Here is a 7682-nt window from a genome sequence, read left to right as displayed (position 1 = left end):
ATGCATGTGTCTCTGAAGTGGATTAATGGTCTGATGAATACATTAAAACTGAATACGTTACCATTGCTGGTCAGTATATGACTCCTGAAATGCAGGTTGAATCACATTTTATGCATGTTGGAATTGCTTATTGAAGATGATAAATCTGCTGTTAATACTCAAAGAAAAATTTTACCTGAATTAGAAAGTTATGATATTTCTTTCACCTATTTAGAAGGTGGAATATTTTTAATAGACCACGCAGCTAGTATAAAGTCAGCACTTCTGCCATTTAAGTGGCTTTTCTGTATACCACACTGCATTACAACAATGCTAAAATACATAATTAATGAAGAGAAATTTAGCCAAGAATTTGTGTCACAAACACTTACACTAATAACAACAAGGAATATCATAAATTACTTTAAAAAAATAGTTTAAGAAAACTTGTCACCAAAACAGTAAAGTCCATAATGGATATCAGTTTGAATACTGTTGTTGATATAACAGAGTCTGTGGCAAATGTCACTGAGATCATAGTCACATTATCAGTATGAAATCAAATGCATGAATTAGAAGGCTGGAACAGAGAGCTTACTACAGCTTTGATTCATTTCCTCTTGAAGCTTCAGCACATCACTCATGAACTTCAAGCAGAGAAGCATCCAACATTTCCTTTTGTTTTGGTAAGGTACTACATTATGCTTTCCCACTGCTCTATTCCAGAAACTACATCATCAACATCCTTGGAACTAGAGTTGTTGGTATGTATCCCTTATACTTTCTTGTTAACAAGCATTTATTGCCACCGAAGGAGACTACTGTTAAGGTCTTATTTTATCATGCAGACAGAAATCACAGCAATTAAGCAAAGGACAGAATCTCTTCTGAAACAGAAAATAAAGATCTGTAATGAATATCTTTTCACAGCATATTTTGTCCCAACATTTGAAATCTGAAGAATATAAAGCCAGAAGAAAGACAGGAAGTGGATAGTACACTGTGCAGAACATCTGGTGCATTAAAGGATGGTAATTCACAGTTGTGCTGTCGGTGTAACACAAAAGCATTGTCTGTGTGTGTGTGTGTGTGTGTGTGTGTGTGTGTGTGTGTGTGTCAGTTTCAGTTGCGAAAGGTGGTTTTTGCCCTATGGAACCAAAGAAAAGTGTATTTGGCAATCGAGTAGATGACATATGCGTAGACGATTCTTGCAAGAGGAGAAGCAATATAGAAGGTGAAATTGCACATTACTTAGCAAGTTACTCTGAAAATGAAGAGCCAGCTGAGCTGCTGACATAGTGCAGCATACATGGAAAAAGGTTCCCAAGACTCTTATCATTAGCTCAATCTATGCTAATAAACCCCACAACAAATGCAAATGCAGAAAGAAATCTCAGGTGAGTAGGCTGATTGTCAATGAGAAAAGATCACTGATCAGTCCACAAAATGTTAAAAACTGCATAACTTCTATTCAGTAAGGTTTATTTTGCAGAAACTGTAATTTTGAAGAGTATTTTTGTTCAGATGGTGCAGTTCTTCTTTACAGTGTAGCAAACTGCTTTTCAGAAATTGGTTTGTGAGCATATTATTTTGTGTAATTCAATTTCGATGCATCTGCAGTTCAAAATGTTGTAGTTTTGTCCAAAGATCTGCACTAAACTGTAACCTTAAATCAGGAGATATAATCCAAATAGCTGAAATAAAATATGCTGCTACATTTCTAGTTGCCATTACAGTACTGAATACCAGTATTGTATTTTCACTGGTCATCCATTTCATCAACTGATGTCTTAGATTACAGCATTTTATGTATTCACTTTATGAGCAAAAATCATGAAAAAAAGAGCTTTGACTTTGTAGTCTACTTGCCTACTTGCAATGAAGAAATGTGAAAACATTGGAAACAGCATATTTCCTTGTAATTCCAGTTTTTATTTAATTTCAGTCTGTTGCAATAGCTATATGTATTATAAGAATATTTGCAACACTAGTAGCAATTGCAGAATATATTTACTGTATAGACATTCTTGTAATTACGTCTCAATTTTCAAACAGCACAAATCAAACATACGTTAAAGGCATTGTATTCTCATTGAGAGGAGTCCCTGATTATCACAGTTATTGTAATAATGATTTGACTCACACTAGGAATCACACAGCACACAATTTGAATCAGTCATTCTCTCCTCATATATCTTAAGACATTGCAAACAGATGCAAGGAGCCCTACAACAAAGGCAGAGGGCTCAGCAGTACCATGAACAGAGCACACAGCGCAGTGAGGTGGTAAGTCGCTAGGCTGGAAAACTGACCCGTCAGCTTCTTTGCTCTGACTGGGCCCACAACCCATACGAGACAGCAGCAATACACGGGCTAGATGGGCTGAAGCTAGCACAGTGCATGACTCTAGTTGTGGACACAAAATCAATAGCCCATTTGCAAAAAATGCATTAGTACATGATTGCACTCATATTTCCTGTAAAAGGGGAACACTAACTTGCTATTACAGTAATAAAGAAAAGACATATTGTAAGCTGAGTTGATGAAAGCATATGAACTGTTATTAGTACTATCAATTCTGGTGTTACAATGATTTGATTGTTAAAATGAAATGTGTTTTACTGTGCACAAAAAAATGTACACTCACAAATGTAATTCAGTCTCTGGGGAAAAGACAATATTCCAAGAACAAATGGCTCACTGAGGTGTATGGGACAGTTGTGGAACATATAAAAGTGAGGCATGTTTACACATATATAAATCAGACTAAGAGAAAAAGAAACACATTCCAAGTGGAAAACAGAATTCTGGTAAAATACGTGAGATGAAATGCAAAAGAAATTTTAAGGATCATACAGGAACATAGCTGTTGTGTGTATCCTGCAATGTCCTTCAGTTGATCATCTAAGCTAAACTGAAGCAATTACTTAACTAATCAGAACATTCTCAAATCTTTGGCTGTAGTGGAATCCCACAGTAGTCTAAATGCACTATGCCCTAACAGCAGTTGAGTGTTATTCAGCACCAATGGAAGTATGGTGTGATTAACTGCTGTAGCAGTTTTGAAACATACAGTTTTTAAGTGCACAATTTGATAACTCCATTAACAAACAATTATTTGATCCTGATGGAGTTGTTACAAGTTAACAAGAGCATGGTAATGTTTTGGCAGCATCAACAATTTGATCCATCTTATTCTCTTACATGGTAAGTATACCCCTGATGTCTGTTCATATATTTTCAGTGTTAAATGTAAAAATTTCAGTGCACATCATCAGCAATGGCAGATCACAGAAACTGAAACTGTAAATTTAAGCTGTATACACAATACTGAAGGGGACTCAGAAGACACCAGCATGACTCAGAGCAAACATTTCCACTGACAAAAGATTTCCATGTGCTTTATTTCAATGTAATTGTAAAGGTAGTGTCAAGAACTTCCAGTATATCCCATATTCCCATTTAGAGCACTGAAAAGCAGGTATGTTTATATTTGAATTGACCAGAGGTTATCAGTGTGTCATTTCCTTTACATAATTTCTTATAAGGACAGCAAGCCATCTCCTTACAATAGCCAGAGAAATGCCAATTTATACTTAGCTCACAGTTATTAATGTTTGTATACTAGAAAGTATGTTAGTTAGACTGGCATTTTTTAAGAATACAAAATATTACTTGAAATTAGTGCAAAAATAGTCCACAAGACGTTTACCACCATCATTTTGGGTCGAGGGGGAGGGGGAGGGAGTTAACCATGGAGCAGCTAGTAGCACTAGGTTTAGTAATTGTCAATGAGTAATCAAATGCTCAATAGAAAATCTTGGTGCTTCATGTATTGCAGGCAATCAATAAATAGTTTAATTATCAAAGAGGAGAATAACAGCTTTATGTATTCAGTTATTGGAGTGAGTTAGTTTCTTGTAGTATTTAAAAATTAAGCCTGAATAATTAAGTTACTCAGGTTATTTACAGATAATAATTAAATTAAAATGTCACAAATAAATCAAAACTGTAATTTATGGACCTATTTACAACACAGTCTTCCTGAATTAAATAGACAATAACAGTTAGACGAGAGTGTTAGAGGGAGAGAGAAAGAGAGAGAGAGAGAGAGAGAGAGAGAGAGATTTTACTTGATTTAATGACAACCAGAATATTACCTTGAAGCTATAGTTCTGACTACAATTAAGCTGAATTATATATAATTATGTCAACAGAATTAGTGATATGAATTAAATAATAATCATTTTATGTTGTTCCAAGCACTGCACCTAGCTAGAAACTGGTACAGTTCAGTATACACTAAGAAAGATGCTATCTGCATGCTGCCCTTGACGTTTCATTAGTTCAAATTTAAAAAAAAATATGATGTGGTTTGCTACCTACCATCTGCAATAAGATAACAAGGTTTCATGTACATTACTACAGCTTTAAATGTGTCTTCACTAAGAGCCATGGCTTCTTTACCAACAGCACAGGTAAAAATGAGCAATATCAGCACTGATCAGTGTAATGTCTCCATATCTCAGTTTCATGGTGAGACACTAGACACTCTCACCAAATGGGTGACACTGCTTCACTTGTCACAAAATTTTGTTAGTGACCACAAAGCTCTTTCCATACCAATGTCACACTGGGACACATCATTGGCCATGTAAAAGAAGCCAAACAAGCAGCAGATCACAAACACTGCATGAGGGCAATAGCAGTGTCATACTGGGACACATCATTGGCCATTTAAAAGAAACCATACAAGTAGCAGAGTACAAACACCGCCTGAGGAACTGAAGAACCTGCACACAATCTGCAGCCCAGACAAATTCACCATCCTTTTGGGGAAGCTAGTTAAGAGGATGGCAGATGTGCACAGCCTGGGAAATGAACTTAGTATAATACAAAATGTTGCCCAAAAAATACTCTAGTTCCTTCTGGTTCTTTGGTGCTGGCAGGTTGGTGGCGGCTTTGATATGTCCATCTGTAGTGAGGCAGCCATCTTTGCTTAGGACACGTCCCAAAAAATCAAACTTTGGGGACAAAAAAATTGCACTTTTCTAGCTTGCAACAAAGGCCACTCTTCAGAAGGCATTGGAAAACTGTCTGTACATTTTGTTAACTGACTCTTGTGCAGAGCACATAAGCCAGTGTCATTGAGATTGTTTACCATCAGGAAATGTCATGACTCAACTGCTCCAAAAATTATTGACAAATTCTTGACACAGGCAAGATCCCAAAAGGCCAGCAACTACAGTGGTAAAACCCAAATGGGATGTCAAGTATCAGAAAGTCTGAGAAGCTGCATTCAATAGCAAAAGCAGGTGTGGGTTGTGCAAGTCAATGTGTGAAAAACACTGGTCCCCTTACAACTTTGCTAACAACTCCTCCAGCCACAGAATTGGATATAAATCTGTGACAAATTGAACACTGACTGACTGTTTAAAACCACTGCAAAGGTGGACAGCATCATCAGGTTTCTGAATCACCACCAAAAGGGTGGCTCCCGGGTGTCATGACGCACCACGAAGATTGGTAGTTGTTTTTTGTGTATGTCAGTCGAGAGCAGCTAGCCCATCACACGAATCAGTTGGACCATTCCAAAGTAGCAGAACTGGTAACATTTAATGATAACTGCAATACCAACCATTTTGATGAATATGATACCATATCACCTAGTTTACACAGAGTTATATAGATGAATGAGCATATGTTGTAACGTTATTGGTTCACTGTATTGATTACATAAAGTCCTCTGATGACATTCTCAGACTAAATAAGCTGAAATATAGTTAATTTAACATGATATCTGCTCACTAAGGGAAATATGTGAAAACCAATGTAAAGAAAATTCAGTCATTGTTTACAAAATTCATGTGTAGAAAACTAATAGTACTTAGCACTCCACCAATTTTATCAATGTAGGATTCATGTTAGTAACAAAAAAATATCTGTATTTACAAAATTATAAATTCAAGTATTATTGTGAATGCATAGTTGATGCAATTTGGTCATGAAGATATATTTTGGCATGTTAACTGTTTCATAAATACTGTAACATAGCACAACCAAATTTTATAATCAATTTCATAAATAGGATGCAAACTTAACAATATAACTTTAATAAGTTTGATTGAAACAATGTATGATCTGACATTGTGATTGTTTAAATTAATGTGAAGACCAATGGCAGTTTTCTTAAACCAGCATTTATCCAGACTTTGAAGTCAGTTTTGTGTCAGTCTTTATGAGTTTGTGAAGTAATGAACAAGTTTTTAAAGCAATTACACTCTTTTGGCTTCATCATTTAGTGATTAACTAGACACACAGTGCCTAACATACATTGAAGAACCCAGATATTACATGTAGAGGAAATGCAGTGAAGAAGATTTACACATCTCGCTCAAGATTGTTGTGACATTGTTCAAGGTGTGGGCACACAATTGCAGCTGTGTGTTTCCCCATTGTCACTCACTTTGAACCTTGTTGCAATGCAATCCCTATACACCACACACACACACACACACACACACACACACAAACACAAACACACACACACACACACACACACACACACACACACACACTAGTACTATCCATTTTGCAGGAGCTCTCATCTGAGGTGTGGATCGTTGACTGTTGCTGAAATGTATGGGACCTATACCCAATAGGACTAACACGGGACATCACACATATGGAACACAGAAAACTTTAAGGGCCTACAGCATACCACCTTCAATTATGAGATTTTTGTGGACAATCATGAAAAGTAATCTCACTGATTTCTCTGATATGCACACACATATGGTTCACCATGATGGTGTGCTTTAGGCCCTTGTGGTCCTCAGTGCCACATATGCAAAGTAGTACAACACAGATAGTTACATTTATGTTTGACTTCTGGGAGTTTTTCAGAGATGCTTAGAGGCAGACACAAGGCCTATTTGCACAGTTTTAAGAATCAACCTTAAATTACACATCTACAAATATACCACAGCCCCTACCTATCTCTTCCATTGAGATTGTCAGGACAAGATTAGGCTACAATGAGCACAGATGAATTTATGCAACCATTTTTTACATGTTCCATACATGAAAGGATTAAAATTAACCTGAATACTTGGTACCCTCTGCCATGTACTTCACAGTGTTTTGCTGAGTATGGAGGCAGATGATGGCTGAATAAAAGTGTGTTTGTAACTATCAATGTTCTCTTCAGATTACTTGATGAAATAGAATAAAAGCAGTTATTTCTTTGTCACCATTTCCAAATAATATCATGGATTCTCATTCTTGTTTTAACTTTCAGATTTCTATAGGGAAATATTCCACTTTTAACTGCCACTTTATTGGAAGCTAGATTACTGAAATCATTCAGCAAGAAACACACAATGCGTATCTCATAAAAGGAGACGTAACAAATGTTTATTGTACCCACAATATAAGAGGTGTGATTGGAACGTTTTAAGAATGGATCCACCACTGCTTACTGGTTTGGCAGGCAGGTACACGGAGGGTGGGAAGTGAATAATAGCCTTGTTTTTGATGCTCTCTGAAAGGGAAACTGCATTTCCTTTATTCAGTTCGTTGTGGCAGCTGGTTGAGTGTGGGTCTGTTAGGGCTTGTTTCCAGACAGTCTTTGTGAAAACGGACATAAAAATGGAGCAAAGAGTTTGTGTGAAATTTTGTTTTAAAACTGGTAAATCAGCTTC

This window comes from Schistocerca cancellata, chromosome 11 (genome assembly GCF_023864275.1).
Source record: "Schistocerca cancellata isolate TAMUIC-IGC-003103 chromosome 11, iqSchCanc2.1, whole genome shotgun sequence".
In the NCBI taxonomy this organism is placed as follows: Eukaryota; Metazoa; Arthropoda; class Insecta; order Orthoptera; family Acrididae; genus Schistocerca; species Schistocerca cancellata.
Note: the sequence above shows the minus strand (reverse complement) of the source record.